We start from the raw sequence: 23,220 nt of genomic DNA, 5'->3' as shown, positions 1-23,220 counted from the left end.
ACTCAAGTTTGTCCCTAACAATAGCATCAAATTTTAAAAATTTTAAATGATGAGGATGATCGAACCACTGAGGCATTAGTTAGACTGATTTTTCCTCCCCAGGTTACTTAGAGAAAATATCAGAAATAACTAATACATTAAAAGCTGTATAAAATTGGAATTCAGGTATCAGTTATTGAATCTGTATTACTTAAGAAGAGCTTTCAAAGAGCACAATGTAGAGCTCAGTGTCAAGCCATGTTATTCCACAGGGTTACTTATTTTCAGTGCTTTTGGCATTTGGAGCCAAATCATTCTCTGTTATGGGGCTGTCTGTGCACTGCAGGAAACTTAGCCTCATTCTTGGCCTTTACCCACCAGAAAACAGTAGCTGCTCTCCATGGAGCTGTGATAACAAATGCTCCCTGATGATTAGAATCTTTTCTTAACATTATAACAAATTAATGGCTTATTAATTAGATAACTAAAGTAGTAGCTGACATTTATAAAATACACATTGTACCGGGCAACTTACTATATGTGTCAAAGGCATAACCTCATTTATTTACCAGAGCCATACAATGACGGGGTTACTCTTCTGTCACTTTACAGATGAAGAAATTGCAGTTTAACCTATTAACTCACTTCCCCAAAGTCTCAAGGTGAGGGAGTGGAGGAAGTGGGATGATCTGAAATCTGGGCCCTTCTTAACATTCCTTCACAGAAGACTCTTCAAACCAAGATTCATTCACAAATTTGTCTCCATGACTTTAAAATACGCAGTGGAGGGGTGCCTGGGTGGCTCAGTTGGTTGAGTGGTTGAGCGTGGCCAACTCTTGGTTTCTGCTGAGGTCATGACCTTGCGGGTGGTGAGATCAAGCTACGCACTCAGCAGGGAATCTGCTAGAGATTCTTTCTCCTTCTCCCTCTCCCTCCACTCTCATGAGCTCTCTCTCTCTCTCAAATAAATAAATAAGTCTTTAAAAAATATGCAGTGGATTTAATGAAAGTATCAAAGCTAGGTTACCACTTAATATTGTTTATCAGAAAGAAAATAGCTTGGTTTAATAAGTGCTTCCATTTTTAACTTATTAAAACTTTTCCATTCGTATATGTGCAAACATATAATTTAGAAAATGTATTGTTGCCTAATCAAATTATAACATTGTTAATATTCTTGAAGATTTATCTTTAACCAAAAATCTCATGATAGCAACTTTGTAAACAAGTAGGTTTAATTTTTTTTTTTTTTTTTTAGGAAACATTTTAAATTTTAACCTGGATTTCATTAAAATGTTTCTTCAGCTGTGTGAAGGGCTGTGAAGAAGTGGGAGAAAGAGCAGAGTGTGACAAAAATATGACAAAGGAGTTAAGAAAAACATTTCAGGAACAAAGAACTAATTAACTCAAGCATATGGTTCATCTCATTCTGGTAAGAGCTAAATGCCTTTTATGCACTCCAACTGTTCAAAGTACCATGGTGTGGCTACCCATATGATCATAAAGAGAGAAACTATTAAAAAGCATTGAAATTCATAATGCATACTATATTTTACATAATAACAATCCTTTCCTTCCTAATGTGTCGTTCCAATATATTAAAATTTCTGGTTAATTAGAAATTTTTAAAAAATGATGACAAATATAATATATGCCAAAGTTGAGTAGATTTCTTTTAGTGTTTCAGAAATATCAGTAGTTAAAAAATAGTTATTCCTTAATTCTATGAAGATTGAAGTAAATAATGTGCAGAAAAATGTAATGAATCTTTACTACTTCCGGACATTTCTCTAAGTGTATTCTCTAAGTGTAATAGCTTCAAAAATTCTTTTGTGAACGACCTCTTTCTCTTAAATGTGTATTTTAGAATACAAGGAAGGCATCATAGTAAATTGAGTTTTGAATGAGATTCACACTCCTATATAATTTCTGTTTAACACAAAATATTTCCAATCTAATTATTTCAAAGCAACATCTTCAGAAGAAACATTAAATTTTTTAATTAAAAAAATTTTAAATTATTTTTATTCTTTCCCAAACTAAATACTTCATTTTCTATTGATATTTACTGGAGAGTGTTGTTACTGGTCATTCTGAATACCCATGCCCTGCTATTGTCCTAAGTAGACCAAGTAGTGAATGAAGATTTGCTCTTATTCTCTACAAAAGGTTATTTTCTGCCTTAAGTATCTGCCAGGGGCTCCCTAATTTGTGATCTTCTCAAAAGTGTGACTCAAACCTCATCTACCTCTCAGTCATCCTCAGACTTGAGCTGACATCGGAATCTCCTGCGGGCTTGTTCAAACACAGAGTGCTGGGTTGCACCCCCAGAGTTTCTGATTCAGTAGGTCTCAGGTGGGACCTGAGAGTTGTGTTTCTGACATGTCACAGATAATACTGGTGTTGCTTGCTGGTCCAGGGACTACACTTGAGAACCTCTGTGTTTGAGGAAACCTTCCCTGAAAAACCAAACTCTGATCAGTTGCATATCCTGAGAGCTCTTAGCATTCATCATCGAAGTGTAGTATATACATTTTAACATTCAGTGATACATTTCAAAATTATTTTCAAATCTTATTTAATTTGTAAATTCAGTAACAATAAGAATGATCCTATTTCTTCTGTGTTTTTCAGTGTATCAGGTACTTTGTCCCTCATAAAATGCCGTTTTTTAGCAGGTATGATAGAAATATGAGAAATGTACAAAAGTGGTTTTAATTCATTAGGTATTTCTTTGTACACTATATTATTTGGTTTTTTTTTAAGATTTTTTATTTGTTTATTTGAGAGAGAGAGAGCAGAATGAGTGAGAGAAAACACGAGTGGTGGGGGGAGGGACAGAAGGAGAAGCAGGCTCCCCACTGCTCAGGGAGCCCTGTCTTGGGACTTGATTCCAGGATCATGAGCAGGTGCTTAACCGACTGAGCCACCCAGGCACCTCATACACTATATTATTTGGATTTATTTTTATGCCATATTTTTATATTTTGAAAATAAGTAGCAGGTAAAATAAGAGAGAATTAATTCAGGAAAGTCATCTTGGAGTAAAACCTCAAAACTAAGCCTGATGCTATCAATAATTAGATTTATTATTTGGGATAAATAATTTGTCCCCTCTGGTTTTCAGTTTCTTCTTCTATAACTGAGGGTATTGGATTAAATGAGGTCTAATCCTGGGAGTAAGTTTTAAATTGGATGATAACTGTAAAAAGCACGCACACATTGTTTCCTCACAGATTGGTGTTACTTTCATGTTATTCTCAAACACACACAATGGTTTATACACAAAAAAGAGTGAAGATTCCAAGCCCTTTCTTTAAAAATTGGCCACCTGATCTGCTAACCCAAAAAGATGTGGAAGAATTACGGGGATGCCATACCTTTGAGGAAGATGTCAGCTTTTCTACATGTCTAAAGCAGTAGATAAAAAAGGGTAATATTTCTCATCCATGGTACAATGTGCCATCTAATTATAAGTAGAATTTCATGTGGGTTTTCAATGAACTTGATATAGAATTTTTTTAAAAAGTAACAAAACCCTCAACTGTAAAGATATCAACTATCTTTGAAGAATAATTTATAGTTTAAAATAAACCTATCACGTTGAGTGTAAGAATAAAATGTGTTATCCTTAAGTTAGGTTTTAATATAAACCTCAATGTGTAGTTTGTTCCATAGAATTAATGAATACACACCATTGCTTATTTTCCATTTATTTTATTGATTTAATAAGTAAGAATTCTAAATTGTACTTTGAAGAGCTATTTTTTCACTCCCCTTAACAAAAGGGTTTTATTTCAGTACTTTTTATTTCCCTTAATAATGTTAGTGCCCATGGCATTTAATAAATCTTGTAAATTAGTATAAAAATGTATCAGCCCACATTCTTGTTTTTTATGAGTCTGACTTCCCTGTCGGGTATGCTGAAAGAAAAATATATCTGTATCACAATTCTTTTAGAACAGTTTGGAATAATTTTTGTTTACCTTAACAGAGAGGAGTAAGGATCTGAGTCTATCTTAGAATTAAGGTTTTTTATTGATGCTTATAGTATTTTTGTGGACCGTAAATTCACTTTTCTTTGATTAACAAACATCAAAAAACAACAAAAGCACCACACGCAAAAGCAAATAAACCAACAAGACACTGAGCTTCTCCCTGTCATCCTTCTCTTTTGCCTACTCAGCACATTTGCTACATTTTTCCAAGTAATAAAGATGAGCCACTTTGTTAATTACAAGACCAGAAGGAATGTACAAATAAGAAGCTTTTTTTCTATTCATTAACTGCTTTGATCCCATTCGACCTGAGAACTATCAGGATCTTTGGTTTCTCAAGGGCATTGTTGACTATTCAAAGAAAAATGAATGTGCAGATGGGTTTCGCAGAATAGGTTAGCCCATTGGCTGTGCCCTTTACTAGTTGTGTACATTTGAGATATTTTCTTAATTTCTCTGTGTCCCAGTTGTTTTTCATCTGCAAAGTGTAAATATTTTTTAAAGGCACTTTGTAAAACAATTTTTGTATCCGTTTCCAAAATTTTAAATTTTTTCCAGTTTCATTAAGGCATAATTGACAAATAAAAAACATATATACTTATGGTGTACAGTGTGATATTTTGATATAGGTACATATTATTAAGTGACTATCACAATCAAGCTAATTATAATATTCATCACCTCACATAATTACTTTTGTTGTTGTTGTTTTGGTGGTGACAACATTTAAGATCAACTCCATTAGCAAATTTCAAGTACACAGTACGGGATTATTAACTGTAGTCACCCTGCTGTACATTAGCTATGAGAACTTACTCATCCAGCATAGCTGAAACTTTGTACATTTTGACCAACATCTCCCCATTTGCCCTACCCCCTAGTCCACTAAAAAAGTTGAACTCATAAAATACTTCTCCAATCAGCAACTGCCACCCCAATATTGTGCCGCCTAGTACCCTTGTGCAAAGCACTTCTATTGCTCTTATCAACTGTATTGTAAAGACGTGCTTCCTACCCACTAGCCTCTAAAAGCAAACCCATCAACAAAATAAGTTTAAAACTTTAAGGGTAAAGTCAGTGTTTAATTCTTCATAACTCTAGTAGCTCCCAGAACCTTAAAGTATTCACTTAATAAACAAAATAATTTTTGCTGATAAAATTAGTAATTTTACTGATTTGTGGTAGATGCAGTTTTGATATTTAGGACCCTGTAAAGCATCAGTGAAGAGTGCATTGGCTTGGTCAGTGTGCTGTTACAGCTGAATCAGAAACATATGTTAAAAGGAAATGAGCTTCCCAAGTGGGTAAAATAATCTTGAATTAATGTACGTAATAAAGCAGGCATGACAGGACTTGCGAACTCTCTAAAATATCATTATAGCACTTAGTGTAATCTCATTTTTGTACTCAGTAGCATCATTGTGTAACTTGGCCTCGAAGAATTTAATTTTAGAAAGTCTAAAGTACACTTCTGGGGAAAATTTTGGAAGAATCTACATTGCCAACTAAGCTTTTCTTCTGTCCTCTAAATTGATATAGGGAAACATTTATTTTTGTTCCCAGAAAGTAAAAGTAGTCAGAATGGCAAATTACCCACAATTAATGAACTGAACAAAATCAAATTTTACAATATTCTTTTTATTTAAAGAAAAGCCATACTAGAAGAAATATTTCTATAAATGGCATGTTTAATGGACAACGCTTTAAAGAAATGTCTTATCTGCATGTAAAGAAGCATCTTTATTTGCAATGATTATTTCCAATTGGAATAAAATGTAGAAATATAATTGTTCCTTCCTTGTAATGATGCGAAGTACACACTGGTATTAAACAAATTGTATTTTGCTTAATTAATTGTAATGATCGAGGCATTCTGACATTATTATGCAGTCTTTGTTAGCTAAAGTTCAACTTTGATCCACCTACCATTTCAGCAGATTAGAAATATAAGCCAGGTTTTGACTTACAAATTAATTTCATGTCAGTTTTATTCTATTATTTTAATCCTGAATAAATATATTTCATTAACTAAAAGGCAGAGCCCCTTAAGGAAAGTAATGATAATTGCTAATATGTATTTACATAAATTCAGTTCCTCAATGTCACTTTATAAGTGTCAGAGCTGGATTCAATCTCAGGTCTCCTGATGCTAAATTCCTAGCTCTGTGTATTCTATGATATTGCTTATGCCAATAAACTTGTTTTTTTGTGCCCCGTATCCCTTTTTACATATTCCAACTCTGTGCAGATGCTGGCTTCAAAGGTTATCCAGTCTGCCCCATTCTTTCACTTCCTTCTGCTCTTGGCAATGTGACAATGAGTCTAGTAGACATTCTGGTAAACTAGCCACTATTAAAGAGCTAATAATCCATGTCCAAGATTGAGATCAATAAAACATGCTTATCTTAAGATTTTTAGTAGCAATGTGGTAGGGTTTTTTGGTCACCATTGGCTTTACAATTCCCAGTTGCTTTACATATATAAAGCAGGTATTCCTTTTCAGAATTACTTGAGTAAATGAACCCCCTCTTGAAATATTAGAATTTCCTCATTCTCACTTTTAATCATTATCTTTACTTTGCCATCCTTATCTCGCATTTTTCAACTGGCCAAAGTACCTTACAGGCAATGTGTCATCAAACTAAAATATACTTCTATTTAGCAAAAATGGAAAAACAAACTATTAACTATTGAGCACAGATGAGAATATACAGATAGGGCTTATAGCATCATTACCAACATTGGAACAAAATCTGAAATTTCTGATTTCCAGCATGCCCTGGTGGTGCTGATTTGACCATGCTTTAAAAAAATTAACCATGGTAATAATTTTTGAACATTGAATGACAACTAGATTATGTTTCCAAAATATATCTTTCCAATTTTTTATCATCTAAAATATAAAGCAAAAACAAAGCCCAAATAACCAAAAAAAAGCTCTATGCCTTGATTAATAATTTTTGAAATTATGTATTAGCTATTCAATAATTCAATATAAAATAATTTGCACATTTTAAAAATGAGAAAAATCCTCTCCTTATGGATTGCATTTATACCTGAGATTCATGTGTTTGTCCCTGGTATTCATCAGGAGATTAAATGACAGCAGATACTCCTTTGTTTAGGCTTTTATTCCCCAACAGGCAAACCTGTTTCCCCAGTTTTAGGACACAGAAGTGGCTAAGAGGATGAGACCACGAGTAAAGGAATGGGTTCCAGACATAAAATACCTATGGCTATAAAGGGAGGAGCAGATGGTGTACATCAGAATTCTCCAAATAATAAGGAATGTACTATTTTTTGTGGATCCCTAAAACCTGGTCTTAAAATCCTTAACAAGCTGAACACACTTGCTCCAGGCTGTTCGCTCATTAGAATGTAAAACAATTAAGGCTTCTTGATAAGGGGAAAGCGAGTTCTGAAGCTACGTTGGTCCTTTCTGACAGAATCCTGAGTTACAAGTTAGATGTGTAAATTAAAGTTGATAAAAATATAATAAAGAGTCCCAAACCAAAAATAGTCATCAGCCTTTCTTTCTTGCCTCCCGGACTCTTTGGCTTTCCCTTACTGCTTCTGTCGCGGCTCCATCTGCTCCATCTGCTAAGGTCCACTTAACAGTGTAGCGCTTGTTGGTTTAAGAAAAAGCGTGCCAAACGAAAGGCTTCCAATAAGTGATTTTTCTGCTAAAACGTAAGGTAATTTGTAGAGCCATCAAAGTCCAAATGTTTTTTAACTCTCGTATCTGTGTGTATACATATGTTGTTGGGCAACGGATCCTGCAAGAAAAATTGTGTAGCTTGTCAAGGAGTCATTGCCTCTTACAAAATTGTTAAGAAAACATTAAAAAAAAAAAAGGACTTTGGAAGACAGGTTAACTGCTTAATAACTAACTTCTTTCTTAAGTCCACTTTAATCATGCTCACTTTGCTCACAATTAGTGTCACAGAGGTAAATAAGCTCCTGTGAGAACACTTCGATCTCAGTTGGTGTTTGGGTAGAAAAATAAGTTTTGTTCCTTATACCACCTGAATTGATTTTCTGAAATAATATATGAGGAGTATTTTTTTTTTCAGGCAATGTAATTGCCTTGTTTTCCCTTTAGGGATGAATACAGAAGAATGCATTTCCTAAAACTGAAGAAATACATATTATTACCAGGAATAGATTTTGTATAATGGAAAAAATATTGACCTAGAAATCAGGACTTCTGAGCTCTAATCCTTAACTCTGTAACTACCAAAGTTATTTTCCCTTCAGCAAATATCAGTTCTCTGGGTCTCACTTTCCTGAACTGTAAGAAAGGGCTTTGGACTTAGTCTTTAAAGTACTGTCAAATTCTGAAATTATATTTTACCTATCTTGATGCAATTAAATGTGTTTCTGCGAGTGTGCTTCCATTACCTCTTACACGACCAGTTTTTTGGGTTTTCTTTTCCTTGAATTTCTCAGAGATTACAGACATTAACATAAGGACAATGGAAGATAAGAAACTTGTTTTAGGTAAATGCAAATTAGAGTTCAGAAACTCCATCACAAATATCATAAAATTCTCAGCCTCCTAGCTCATCATAATTTAAATGTTTTTGAAAATCCATGTATTAATTAAGAGAAGTGAGAGATAATTTACTGAATTCACAAGCAATGAGCAGATTGCTATGTCAGCCCAATATGCAATTTGATAGTAGATTTAAAGAATATCAGAGCAGACAGGAATTTTATAACTTTTTCTTTTCACAAATATGTAAAAAGAAGGAGAGGCAGCGAATGATTTCTTCTGTGTGTTCTTTTACAACTTTATTGGAGTAAACTTATATATAATAAACTGCTAATTTATAGAGTACAATTTTGTGTTTTGACGTTAAGTATACACCTGTGAATGTCCCACCAAATTAACAGAATTGTCATATTCTTTACCCCCAAAAGCTTCTCTGTGCCTTTTTGTAACCCTTTCCTACGTTTTCCTATTCATCTCCAGGCAACCAGTGACCTGTTTTCTGCTTCTGTATATTAGTTTGCATTTTCTATAATTTTTTACAAATGCAATTATACAGTATTATCCCCCCCTTTTGGTCTGGATTCACTCACTCAGCATATTTATTGTAGGATTCATCCATGTTATTACTATTGGGAGACAATCCTCCATGGGTCTCTCATATTTTCTGCACGTCTTATGAGCAGAGTCACCAACTGCTTTTATTCTGGATTGTTTTTGCAGGGATGTTGCATGGAGAAGAGAGTTGGAAGATAGAAAGTCTCCCTCTAGAGCAAAGGGCAGGTTTGTGTACTGTCCAGTATGATAAAGGTAAAGTTTAAGCAGGCTTATTGCCTAGTATAAAATACTTGAGTCCCTAAGCTTGAGGTCCTCCTCGTTCTGTAACAAAGTATTGCATGCGTCCTCTTCATGTCCTGTTTGACTTGGGGGTTCAGGGAACCCATGCTACTCTAGCTACTGCTATTGTTGTGCATAAGAAAGTTCTTTGTCTCTGACCCAGGAGACTCTAGCTTGTTAGCTGGCCAATACAGTAAAAAAAAAAAAAAAAAAAGAGTTCTTGGCAGTCAGTTCATTATTTTTTTTTGGTGACTATTAGTGCATTTTATGGATATACCTCAATTTGTGAACCCATTCATCCGTTAATGGATATTTGGGCTGTTTCTAATTTTGGGGCAATTACAAGAAAAAAGCTGTTATGAACATTTAGGTCCAAGTATTTGTGTAAACTATGCTTTCATTTCTCTTTGGTAAGTACACAGTAGAATGGCTGGCACACATAGAGGTATATGGTTAATTTTTAAAGAAACTGCCTCACAGTTTCATAAAGTGGTTGTATCATTTCACATTCCTACCAACATATCTTGGTAATAATCTTTACTAGTTACAATGTCTTGTAGAATTTATTTCCGTGCTTTTTTGTCTTTTGATAAATGGAGTTCCTGAGGTAGTTACGTCTCTCAAGGTGGTATGATTCACAGGCTGGGCTGCTCTGCTGGGTGGGCGATAAGCGGCTGCACGGTCTGGTGGTACAGTGGGTTACTTGCAAGGCTGCCCAGGGTCACTGTTCAGGCTCCCTGGTTACGTGGGACCACAGACCGTTCAATGGGCGGGCAGGGCGGCTGCCCGGGCTCCCTACCCCAGCAGCACTGTAGGTTGTGCTTTGCGGCTGCTCCCGTTCTCTGCCAGGCTTCCGGGGTGGGCAGGCTTGGAGGCTGCAAATTTGCTTCCCTGTCAAGGGGAAGCGGTAAAACGGGTTGCTACAGCCCGACTAGAGACCCCAATTAGGCAGAACTGCCAACCAAGGCCCCCGGCGACAGGGAACGACCGTCAGAGGCCCGGCTGGGATCCCCGCTCAGGTGCAACTGTAAGTAAGAGCTGGGCGCTTGGCTGCTGTAAGCCCCGCCCCCTCCACTGCTCAGACCCCGCAGATCCCCCAGGGATTGCTCCCAGGCGAGCCCCGAGTGGGGCCCTGGGAAAAGTCCTGCAATACTGGGGAAACTGGATGTCCACCTCCGGTTTTCTTTAACCCCCTTGTGACCCTGTAGGCCCAGAGGAGCCCTCCTGAGGCAGCGCTTGCTGGCCTGGGGGATGGCGACGGGGAGCGGAGCCACTTCTCTTACCCTTCTAATGTGGTCCGTCTTGGTCTCCGTGGTGCGGGGCGCGGGGGGGGATGGGGGTGGGCTTCAGCCTCACCCCTGGGTTCTGGGATTTTTCTCAGTGGTCTCTTGTCTGTGGATGCGTGTTGGTTGGTCTTGTGAGTGGGACTGAAGTCAGAAGGCTGTTACGTCCTCAGAAAATGGTGGCTGGTCCAGCTGGGGCACTGGCGGCAAGCTCCTAACAGCCCAGAAAGCTAGGTCAGTGATGGCAGAACCTGGGAACCTGACAAGAAACAAACTATTGATACACACAACAACTCGGGTGAATTTCAAAAACATTGCTAAGTGAAGGTAGTCAAACACTATACTCTGTATGGTTCCATTTACGTGAAATTCTAGAAAAGGCAATGTTACGACAGAGAGCAGATCGGTATTACCTGGGTCTGGCAATTGGGAAAGAGAATTCATTTCAAAGAGGCCCAGGGAAATTTTTCTGAGGTAATGTAAATGTTTTATAATGTATTGTGATCATATTTACAAAACTGCACACAATTACCTAAACTCAGTAATCTGTATACTTAAAATGGATGAGTTTTCTTATTGTAAAACACACTTTAGTGAATCTGGGGAGAGGAAGAGAGAGAGAGAAGATGGGGATGATTCAGACTTGAACTGGATTGGACCATGAGGTATAGCCAACTCTTGATAAGTAAGTCCTTGTAAGGTACTGAAAAGTCTATCTGACAGGCACAAATGAATTTATGATAAGCTACTCCTAAGGCTAGCCAAGGCAGAAAAAAAAGATGCACTTCTCCACCTATTCAGTTTGCCCAGAGGAAAACAGCCAAAAAGAACAATAAAAAGGCCTCAGCTGAACAAATTCAATGTGAATTCCTCTGATTGGCAGGATCCATTTGGCATCCAAAAACTGAGCTGCATGAGAACCTAGTAAACATAGTTTTTAGTTTGATAGCTATTGAGGTACAAGAAGAAACAAAGATAGAGGAATGGCAGTCGAATGAGCCAATAAATAGCATCTACCATATGTTGCTTGGCTTTTCTTTTTGATTTGTATATCTTGATAATAATATTTATCAATTGCAATATCTTGTAACATTTATTTGCATACTTTTTTTGTCTTTTGATAAATGGAAGCTCTTAAGGTAGTTATGCCTTTCAATATCCTTTTTATTTTTTTGTGTTTATTATGTATAATATAAGCAATCTTTCACTATCCCATGTTCATAATTGTTATTTTCTATTGTTCTCTAAACATATATTTTATGTTTTATTTATGTATTTTAGTGAGATGAAATTGACATATAATATTAGTTCCAGCTATACAACATAATGATTTGAGATTTATACACATTGCAAAATTATCACAGTAAGTGTAGCTAACATCCACTGGGTTGCCTTTTTTTCATTTTGATGCAATGACCTAGAATTTATTTGCATGTGATTTGAGGTAAGGACTCAATTTCGTGGAAAAGCAATTATCCCATCACTATTTACTGAAACTCCATCTTTTCTCCACTATCCTTAAAGCCATATCTGTCATATGACCATGGTTTGTTTCTTGGCACTTCATCTTATCCTTTTAATTTGTTCTTTTTTAATGCAATCACTTCTTTAATAATGATTGTATATTCAGCAATATTGGCAAATTCTTTCAATAGCTTAATAATTAATCTGTAGTTTCTCTTGTGTTTCCTAGATGGAAAATCATGTTATCTGAGTATAACTAGTATTTGGTGTCATGTCTTTTCCTTTCTTTACATATGCTTTGTTTGATATTCAAATATCTGAATAATTTTTATGATTTTACTAAGTTGTCTGGTTTTTGTGTCCTCCATGGGCTCTAAGAATCAATGCCTTGATTCTCTTCTGGTTCATGAGTTTCAATGGAGGTTCTTAATCCCTGGAATTTTTTTCTGTGAAAAGTCTTTGAAACCTAGCTTGAAGACAGCCTTCTCCAAATAAGATCTGAATTTACTTTTTCTTAGGTTCCTAGGACACTATAAACTAGAAATACTTAAAACTGAAATATCAGCTTGAGTTTTTGTTTATTTTGTATTTTTTTTAGTCCACTCAGATAAACATACTCCATTGGAGGACTGGCCTGTGGTTATGAATTACCACAGTTTTATTTTGGGTTAAACCTGCATTCAGCACTTAGATTCTCAAAGAAGCAGGTTTATTTCTGGTTCCTTTTTAGATGAGGCTATGGCCTTTTAGTGTCCCAGCTGTAGGAGTAAGTTTGTCTGCTATTAGATTCTCCACTGTGGAAAGGGTGGTTCCTGGGTTTTCTCTCTTTCCCCCTGTATCTTGGCAACAAAAAGTAAAATTCAAGATCATTATCAAATGCCTTTAGGATGAGTTAGCTCTTTAATATCTTTAATATCTTAGCAGCTCAACATTAACTATCAAAGGCTTTTAAAATATTTTATCAAACATTCTTATTTTTTTTAAATCAGGAAGTCATTTATTGTACCTATTTTCTCAAGCTGAAGAAAATGGATCTGCTTAATCTATACATGACTAAATTCTGTATTTCAGAAGTTAGGAAAAATTATTTATTGTTTTTCAAATATTACTTATAAGATTAAGATGATTTATAAGAGTTGGGAATTCATATAAAAATTAACAGAATTAAATATATACTTGCCTCTGCGGTGCCTGGGTAGCTCAGTCAGTTAAGCGTTTGACTTTGGCTCAGGTCATGATCTCTGGGTCCTGGGATCTAGCCCAGCATCAGGATCCCTGCTCAGCAAGAAGTCCTTGGCTTCTCCCCTTCCCTCTCCCGCTGCCCTTCCTCCATCCCTTGTGTGCGCACATGCGTGTTCTGTCTCTCTCTCTCTCTCTCTCTCTCTCAAATTAATAATCTTTAAAAATTTTTATATATATATACTTGTTTGTATATATACTTGCTTCTAAGTGTATTACCTAGGAACATAATCACTTTATATAAATTGACATTTTTTATAAATGATGTCACAAATGTAGAAGACAAAAAAAGTGCCAGAAGTTGTTAAAAAAGGAAGATAAAAGAATTAATAGTTTTGGCATTAGGAAACATTTTCTTTTCTTTTTTTAAAGATTTTATTTATTTATTTGACAAAGATAGAGACAGCCAGTGAGAGAGGGAACACAGGCAGGGGGAGTGGGAGAGGAAGAAGCAGGCTCATAGCGAAGGAGCCTGATGTGGGGCTCGATCCCACGACGCCAGGATCACGCCCTGAGCCAAAGGCAGACGCTTAACCACTGTGCCACCCAGGAGCCCCAGGAAACATTTTCTATCATGACCTGATATCATGAGTCTGAACGTAGTTGTGCTCTACTTTTTCCTTCTCTAGAAAAACTGTGCAGGTGCTAAAGTGGTATGAAAGAGGAAAAAATATTATAAAATATCTCTTAGAACATTTTTATCCCTTCCATCCACATTTGTATTTCCCATCAGTCCTTTATATTTCTTAATGACTATAATAATGAATATTTAATCTCAGAATGTACTCTGAACTGTAATCTCATAAAACTTAATAGGATGTCAGGTTTTAAATGTAATCTTTGGGTCTCGATGATGTACACTTTCTCCCCTAAACTTCTTCTTGGCTCTTTTGTCCAGTTTACTACTGTTGAGGCTAAGAACCTATCTGTGGATTTTCTATTATGTACATAATACTTTAAACCTAAAAACAAAAGGAATTTGCTGAGGATCCCTAGATGATATTTTTTTCTAATTCTACTTGAAATGTGTGGATTTCATGGAAACAGCACAATTGCCTCTTGACAGGAAAATGCAGAAATATTTTACTTTATCACACTACTACATTGTGGTCTAGAATCGTCCAGATATTCCTGCCATGGGGACAACTTATCTTTAGTATTGATTTCATTTTTAAAATTATACCAAAGATCCATTTCAACTAGTATTTCTTTATAGATTTACTATTCCATTTTATGATCTCTAATATAAATTTTGGGAAATATGTTGATGAAAAATATTGCTTAAGCTTGAGTATGATCTTTGAATTTGAATTCCCTGCAAGAGAACAAAGATCAAAAAATAGACCGAAGACCAAAATTCAGATTAGAGTTGAGTAGCAAAATATTCAACTTACATATTTTTCAAGGGAAAGGAAATACAAGTTGAGGAAATTGAAAGAGCACATATGTAAGGTGCTTGATAGATTTCCATGTCTCAAGGAGGGTGACAGCAGCAATTTCACTTTTTGAATAAACAGTTTTGTGAAATTGTAAAGCTTTTAAAGAAATTATTTAAAATAATGCAACATACACAGTGCCCAATGTATCAAACACATTCTTAGTGGGGCTAGGTTAAATCTGTGAATGTATACTCTGGGTCAAAATACCAGAATAAAAAAATGATAATAATTCTGCCAAAAACTTCTTTGCATGAATGCATATTGTAATATATGAAATTTAACAGCATCATATTTCACAGGGAATTTTGTTGTTATTGTTAACTGGATTTGATTGAAATTCATGGGGGTACAGATTACTAAAACTTAAATTGAATGCATGTGCTTTTCCAGAAGCAAACTCATCTGTGAAGCTGATTGGAAATATAGTTGAATGTTATATCTGAATGTACTATAGGGGAGTATGGTAGAAATTATGATCCTGCTGGGGATGAAGCCTGTTATCTTATATCATGACAGTTGCAAATATAGTAAACAATAAATTCGTTATTATTACTGAATTTGAACCAAAGTAAATCTCTATTGTTGCATAGTAAAACCATGCAGAAGGAACCAACCATGCTAGCTCTGGTAATACTTTTCTAATGAAATGCTTTGAATTGCATACGTATCAAAATGTAAACTGCACTTAAAAGGTTATTGACTATGGCTCCTCTGAGAACAATAGTGAAGTAGTAGCACTGTTTTCCATTTCAAAAGAGAAAATAAATTGAAGGTCATGAATGAAATTCTTTCCAGTTTTTGGTAAAATGGTGTAGAATGTAATATATCACAAAAGCAGAGTAATAGTTTCATTTTTATGCTGAAGTGGGCAGGGTTCTCTATATTCCACATTTTAACAAACTAAAATCTCCTAGATAAAAAGTAAGCAATCACGTAGCTCTGTCTGACTACCCTCGGTAGGGGAATGTCTACTCATTTGCTCTGCTTATGGGTCTATTTTCTTCTTTATGATCTTTGGGTAGGAGGGTTTTAAGACCAGGTCTTAAACTTCTCTTGTCACCTATTGCTGTGTAACAAAGTACCCCAAAATTTAGTGTCCTTTTTTTTTTTAAGATTTTATTTATTTATTTATTTATTTGAGAGAGAGAGTGCACACTAGAGAGAGACAGTTGGGGGGGAGGGGCAGAGAGAGGGACAAGCAGACTCTGTACTGAACACAGAGCTCTATGTGGGGCTCTATCTTACGACCCTGAGATCATGACCTGAATCGAAACCAGGAGTCCATCACCCAACCAACAGAGCCACCCAGGCACCCCGCAAAATTTAGTGTCTTAAGACAACAATCATTTTATTTATTTGTTCACAGTTCTGTACTTTGGGCAGGGCTCAGTGGGGACAGCTTATCTCCCCTTCATGTGGCATGATTTAGGCCGATTCGACTGATGCCAGGCTCAACTCCTAGATGCCCTCACTGATAAGGTGAGGGCAAAGTTGATACTGTCTGTTGGGTGGAAGCTCAGCTAAAGCTGTTAACTGAGGACTGTACTCTCCTCCATGAGATCTCTCCATGTGACCAGGCTGGGCTTTTCACAGCATCATGGTCTCACAGTAGTTGAATTTTGTGCATGTGATGCACTGCCCCCAAAATGCAAAAGTGATGTTGCCAAGCTTAAGCCCCGAACTTTCAGAACTAGCAAAGTGTCCTGTCACTTCTGCCATGTTGTATTGCTTAGGTCACAGGTTCAAATTCAAGAGGAGTAGACTATGAAACATGTAAATACAGGTAAACTTCATAACAGACTATGATGTACCTCAGTACTATACATGCAGATGACACTAACTGAATCGTTTATATATGAATGAGTTATAGATCATCTGAATCATCTGATTTCAGTGTTTTAGTACCTTGATTACGTTTTTTCCTGGTGGTTAGCTAAAACTTCTCATTTAATTTATGCATATTTTTCAAAGTTGAAATTACTATAGCTTATAGCTAATAAATGGTCAATGTCATCTTTACAAGGCATGTTTTTAGTTAAGGATAAGTCATATCCTTTTTGTCTGAAGAACAAACTCATTTTGTTGCCATATAGGAAATAAGAAAGACAGTTAAATACTTGGCAAAAAGAGTTGATGACTTGTCCTTAAAAAATAGAAGAGTTTCTTTGAATCAAGCACAAGACGGTCTGAGTGCTTTCAGGGAGCCGCATAAGGAGGAGCCATTGCACAGGGACAATTTCATCCCTGGTGTCAGAAATGGGCCCTGAGTTGTAAGTTAGGATTCCTAAATTTAAGTCCTAATTCTGCACAGTCAAGCAGTGTATCTTAAACCAGCCCTGATCTCCAAAGTTCCGTTTTCTCAACTGTAGAATTAGGGAATTGTACTGAAAATTTCTGGGAAAAAAAAAAATCCTTCAGCTACAACACTCCAAGGTTCTACTCATAAAACATGAAACATTTGTAATTAAAGAGAGTTTTTATTCCTTTCTGTTTGCATAGCCTTTTACGTTCACACTATGAGCAGAAACCACATCCCAGATTGACAAACATGCATCTTTGAAAAATATTTTACCTTATATTTGGAATAGTCCTGGTTAAGTTTTGTGCTGCTCTGAGTTTGAGATTTCTTTCTCCAGGGAAAAAAAAAAAGATATTTGTATTTTATAAATGTACTTCCTTATAGATTGACTCACTGTGGCTGTTTTTATTAAAACCATTTATATTTATATACAAGAGTTTCAAATAAGTGAATGGCATTTTTAAGTTAGTAACCAAATTTGTAGAACTGTAAACACATATCATGGTTTGGCAATATCAGAACATCCTCTGATTCCCTCATTTCTGTGTTTATCTCACCAAGACCTGGTAAAAGATCCCCAAGCTCTATGACTTACCAATAATGGATATTAGATAAAACAGAAATCAAGATAGCAGGTGAGTAAAGTTTTTCACAAATAGTCCAGTGGTATGCTGGCAAAGACTGCATCTGCATGTGAAAACCGATTCCATCTATTTCCTCCAAATCATCATTCAATAAAGTCCTGTTGATAGGTGGCATTAGCCATTATGGGAATATTTATACCATGGAAATTAGCAAATACTACATATCAGGGCTCTTTTTTCTTTCTGTCAGTTGTTAAACATTTATGTTCACAATGCTGAGCCAAAGTCAGGGAGTCAGATTAAAGGAATAGAACAAAGATGGACAGTCAGAGTCACCATTAAACTTAGACCTGAATGACATGTCAGCCATATAATCTAGCAAAAAGTATTTCTGATAGAGTATTATGATGTGGGAAAACCATAAACCACAAACAATCCCAATGGGTTTGAAGAGCAGTAAAGAGAACAGTAGGAATAGAATATATTTATGAAGAGGGTAGTTCTATTAGAAGAGATTGGAAATGCAGGCAGAAGTCAAAATGCATAGGATTTATAAGTCATGATAAGGATTTTAAACTTTAACACAAAATGCAAAGGAAGTCCCTAAAGAGTTTCAAGCTGAGTTATGACATGATTATATTTATTTATAGAGAATAAACTAGATTCTCTGTGCCAAAAGAATTGGGGTTGAGGGTATGCAAGAAGTGCAACCAGTTATGCAAATATTATAATGACTCAAGTGGGAAATAAGGGTAGCTTGGACCAGATTGATGGTATAGATGTGGAGAAATCTATAAAGATTTGGTTATTGTTTGGTGGCTGTTTCTATAGGACTTGGTGATGAATTTGATGTATGGAAAAAAGCAAAACTCTCAGGCATGTAGCCTAAGTTGTTCATCAGATCATGACATCATTTACTATTAATGGCAAAGACTATGAGAGGAGAAAAAGACATAGATAGATGGTTCTATTTTAAATGTTCTATATTTGAGTTACATATTACATATATAATGAGAGATGTCAAGTAGGTGAATATATAAGTACTGTGGTTCAAGGAAGAGTTCAGGGATATTGATAGAATTTTGAAAATCATCAGTGCATACTCTATATTTAAAATCAAAAAATAAAATAAAATAACCCAGTGGAATTACCTAGTGTTAAGGAAAGAGAAAGAAGAGTATCTAAAACAGATTCTTAGAACACTCCAACATTTAGAAGTGCAAGAGTAGTGGAGAAGCCCACAAAGCGAAGTGCAAAGTGAGATGAAGGACCAAGAGAGCTCAAAGAAAAATGAAGAGAGTTGCCACTAAAAATAAGAGAATAAAGTTTAAACAACAAAGCTGTGTTCAATAGCAATCCTGCTGAGAGTTGACGAATATAAGACCTGAGATGGACTGGTGGATCCAGAGACAAAGGGAGTGACTAAGTAGTAAAAGGAGTTAAGGAAGTGGAAACAGGTTGAGTTGTCAACTCACTCTATGTATTTTTCCATGAAGGGGAGCACAAAAATGGAGATGGGGGCTCAATGGAGGAATTGTCTTTAAGATCAGAACTGATCTTACAATTATGTTTGTTAACTTCACAGAAGTTCCTTTTATTTATAATAGGATATTTATTATGCATGTGATACTTTGGATTATATATAAATATTAACTATTTTTCTCAATTTTTGTCAAAAATTTAATAGATGTATTATCTACCTGGAATTTATTGTATGATATAAGGTGGGAATGTTCCTCCACATATAATTAGTTTCCCAAGAATTTTTGTTTAAATGCCCACATTTATAGTATTAGTTTCTGGATATTTGCTTTCATTTATTTTTCAATTCTTCTATGAGCACTAAAGTCTTCAAATTGATATTCTTTTAGAGGATGTATTTTCTTTTTTCTTTTTTCTTTTTTTTTTTCCTGTCAGGTCAACATATCACAGCTCTGTCTTTCAAAGTGCTCATTTTTTACTTCACATAAGCTATAAATTATCCAGTCTAGAACAACAAGGTATTCCAGCTCATTCTCCTGTTTCCCTGCTAAAGATCTATAATCAAGCATTTCACTAAGGATTCTGATTCATTTCAGTGGGGGATAGTATTTAGAAATGAATATCTGAACAGTAGGTGACCTTTCAGTGAAATTACTGTGGCTTTCCTGGTTTAAGGGAAGAAAGCTACGGGTAGAGGCATAGATCACCCAGGTTACATGTTTGTGGTGAAGCCTACTTTTCTCTAAGACTGAATCTGTACATATTTCTTTCTTCCAAGTTTTTATTTAAATTCTAGTTAGTTAACATATAGTGTAACATTGGTTTCAGGGGTAGAATTTAGTGATTCTTCACCTACACATAACATCCAGTGCTCATCATAACAAGTGCCCTCCTTAATACCCATCACCCACCCACCTCCCTCTATCAACATTCAGTTTGTTCTCTATTGTTAAGAGTTTCTTTTGGTTTGCTACTCTCTGTCTTTTCTTTCCCTCTTCCCACATGTTCATCTGTTTTATTTCTTAAATTCCACATGTGAGTGAAATCATATGGTATCTGTCTTTCTCTGACTTATTTCACTTAGCATAATACACTCTAGTTCCATCCATGTCATTGCAAATGGCAAGATTACATTCTTTTTAATGGCTTCCTAATATTCCATTGTATATGTACACACATACCACTTCCTTATCTATTAATCAGTGAATGGACACTTAGACCTTTCCATAGTTTGGCTATTGTTGATAATGCTACTATAAACATTGGGTCCATGTCCCCCTTCAAATCTATATTTTTGTATCCTTTGGATAAATACCTAGTAGTGTAATTGCTGGGTTGGAGGGCAGCTCTATTTTTAACTTTTTGAGGAACCTCCATACTGTTTTCCAGAGTGGCTGCACCAGTTTGCATTCCCACCAGCAGTGTAAGAGGATTTTCCTTTCTCCACATCCTCACCAACATGTTGTTTCCTGTGTTGTTAATTTTAGCCATTCTGACAGGTATAAGGTATTATCTTGTCGTGGTTTTGAGTTGTATTTCCCTGATGATGAGTGATTTTGAACATCTTTTCATGGGTCTGTTAGCCATCTGGATGTCTTCTTTGGAAAAATGTCTATTATGTCTTCTGTCCATTTCTTAACTGGATTATTTATTTTTTAGGTGTCGAGTTTGATAAGTTCTTTATAGATTTTGGATACTAACCCTTTATCAGATATGACATTTGCAAATATTTTTTCCCATTCTCTAGGCTGCCTTTTAGTTTTGTCGATTGTTTCCTTCACTGTGCAGAAGCTTTTTATCTCGATCAAGTCCCAATAGTTCAGTTTTGCTTTTACTTCCCTTGCCTCCATCAGCATTACTGGTAAGAAGTTGCTATGGCCAAGGTCAAAGAGGTTGCTGCCTGTGTTCTCCTCTAGGATTTTGGTGGTTTCTTATTTCACATTTAAGTTTTTTATCCTTTTGAATTATTTTTAATTTGGTGTAATAAGGTGGTCCAGTTTCATTCTTTGCATGTTGCTGTCCAGTTTTCCCAACACCATTTGTTGAAGAGACTGTCTTTTTTCCATTGGATATTCTTTCCTACTTTGTCAGAGATTAGTTGACCATATAGTTGTGGGTCCATTTTCTGTTCCATTGTGAATCTGTACATATTAATTTAATCCTCTTCAAGTTGAATGTTGGCTGTCATTTCAAAGATTTTCAAAAAGTTGCTCAATTTTACCCTTTTTTCCCCCAATCTGGTTATGTATTTTAGCCAAAAGTTTTCCAAAATCTCTAGAAGACTTCATTTTTGTCTTGTACTGGAACAGTTACATATTAAACATACCTTAATATACCAATGCTTGTTAATATTTCCAGAGTGCTAATAATTTGAAAGTGGCACCTTTCAAATCTTTTAGGCAAAGATATCACTTTCTTTTAGATTCAATAGCCTTTTTATTCCTTTATCAAATAAGGACACCTTATCCCCTACTTTTGATGTACTTATACATCACATATTTTGGAATTCCTTTTGATGTCCTTAAATTCTTGTTTTGTCTAATTTCTAATATGTAGCTGCCTGGCCACACTTTTAAGATTTCCTGTACATTCATTCCTCATATATCTCCATATTATACTATGATTGCCTCTACTTTGATGTAATATTTTCCCCTGAATATTTTAATATTAACAAAACTTTAAAAGTGTCATTAGTAGTTCAAGGATGTAAGAACATCCTCTCTTTGAACTTAGTATTTCAAAAAGTTGCAAAAGCATTTACTGGAGCCACATTTTAGGATTGCGACAGATTTGAATACCCAGCCTCATACCAAAGATGGTAAGAACGGTTTTTATTGTAATCAGTTTTTATGACTAAATCAATAAAACTTTAAAAAGGAACAGAGAAGGAAGGAAGATCAGAGGAAGCTTAAATGTTCCCCCACGCTTTAGTTATACCATACACTTGGAACTGGGCACCCATTTGTGTCCCCACCTCCCAAAAATACAAACCAGGGCAAAAATACAGATGTAAGAAAGGAAAATACAAAGAGCAATGTATTAGTTCATTTGTGAAGGAATACTAATTTGACTTCTATAATGAATAAATACCAGCAGTTGCTTTAGTATGCTTTCAAAGTTTTTTTAAATTAAAAAAATTTAAACTCATTCTTTAATTTTTATGTTTTTTTAGGCCCTCAAGTATAAGTGCTAGGAAAAATATAGTACATCTTGAGGCAATGTTTGGCTAATAAGTTTCTAATTTTAATAATGTTACCTGTATTAGTATAGTTCAGTGTTTTAAGTATTTTTAGGCGCAGAATATCAAGGCAAAATAATATGCATTAGAAGTATAAAACTTGTGAGAATGAACTCTTAAAATATATTAGAGTAATTCATTCCTGAGACCATTTTCTTAGTTGGTTCAGTAGATCCATCAGAACAGAGTGAAGTGAAAAGTGATTTTTTTTTTAAAGAAAAAAATGTAGGGAGAAGTATTGAGATAAAATTCAACTTCTGACGTGAAAAATGGAATAATGCAGCAGCACGAAAAAAGTATATAATTTAGGCTATTTTCTTAGAGATTGGAATATCACAGTCTTAATGGACAGTTTTAAATATCAAAAAGGGATGAATAATGTAACAACAGGAACTTGATATAAAATGATAGATATTAAAAATAGAGAGTGGAACAGAAAAAATAATAGAAATTATAATCCATGAAAACTTTCATTTAAAAAAATATTTGAAACAAAATATTGAGACCATGAACCTTGAAACAGATCCAGAGTAGCCAAGATAGTCACTATAAAAATGCAATAAAAAATCTATTGTATTTCAAGAAAAAGAAAATAAACTATTTGAGTATGCAAGCAAAAAGTCACATATAATGGTAAGAAAACCTGACTTTCACCTATACATTATGCGAAAAGATAAAAGAACAGCATATTTAAGAAATTCACAAAAAGCAAAAAATTTTAGCTAAGACTTATATGTACCACGCAAACTTAGACTCAAGAATAAAGACTGCAGACTACGAGTTAGGAAAAGCACTACTCAGAGAAAAGAGTTCTATGAACTCTTCCTGAGAATCTTACTAGGGAACATGATTCAAACAACCAACATGACTAGTATAAGGACTGGTA

General features: G+C 35.3%; 1 protein-coding gene across 1 annotated transcript in view; it reads left to right on the top strand.

The window, feature by feature from the left end:
- The first annotated feature begins 1,297 nt into the window (after positions 1 to 1,297).
- Positions 1,298 to 23,220, top strand: part of GNAI1 (G protein subunit alpha i1) — a 312,759-nt gene continuing 290,836 nt past the window's right edge. Inside the window, exons 1-2 of the mRNA XM_045793389.2 lie at positions 1,298 to 1,411; positions 9,193 to 9,279. The gene's annotated coding sequence lies outside the window, so the exon portion shown is untranslated. The remainder of the gene's footprint in view (positions 1,412 to 9,192; positions 9,280 to 23,220) is intronic.

This window comes from Ursus americanus, chromosome 3 (genome assembly GCF_024610735.1).
Source record: "Ursus americanus isolate L20-20 chromosome 3, mUrsAme1.1.p, whole genome shotgun sequence".
NCBI lineage: Eukaryota > Metazoa > Chordata > Mammalia > Carnivora > Ursidae > Ursus > Ursus americanus.
This window is presented reverse-complemented; position numbering and strand designations above follow the sequence as displayed.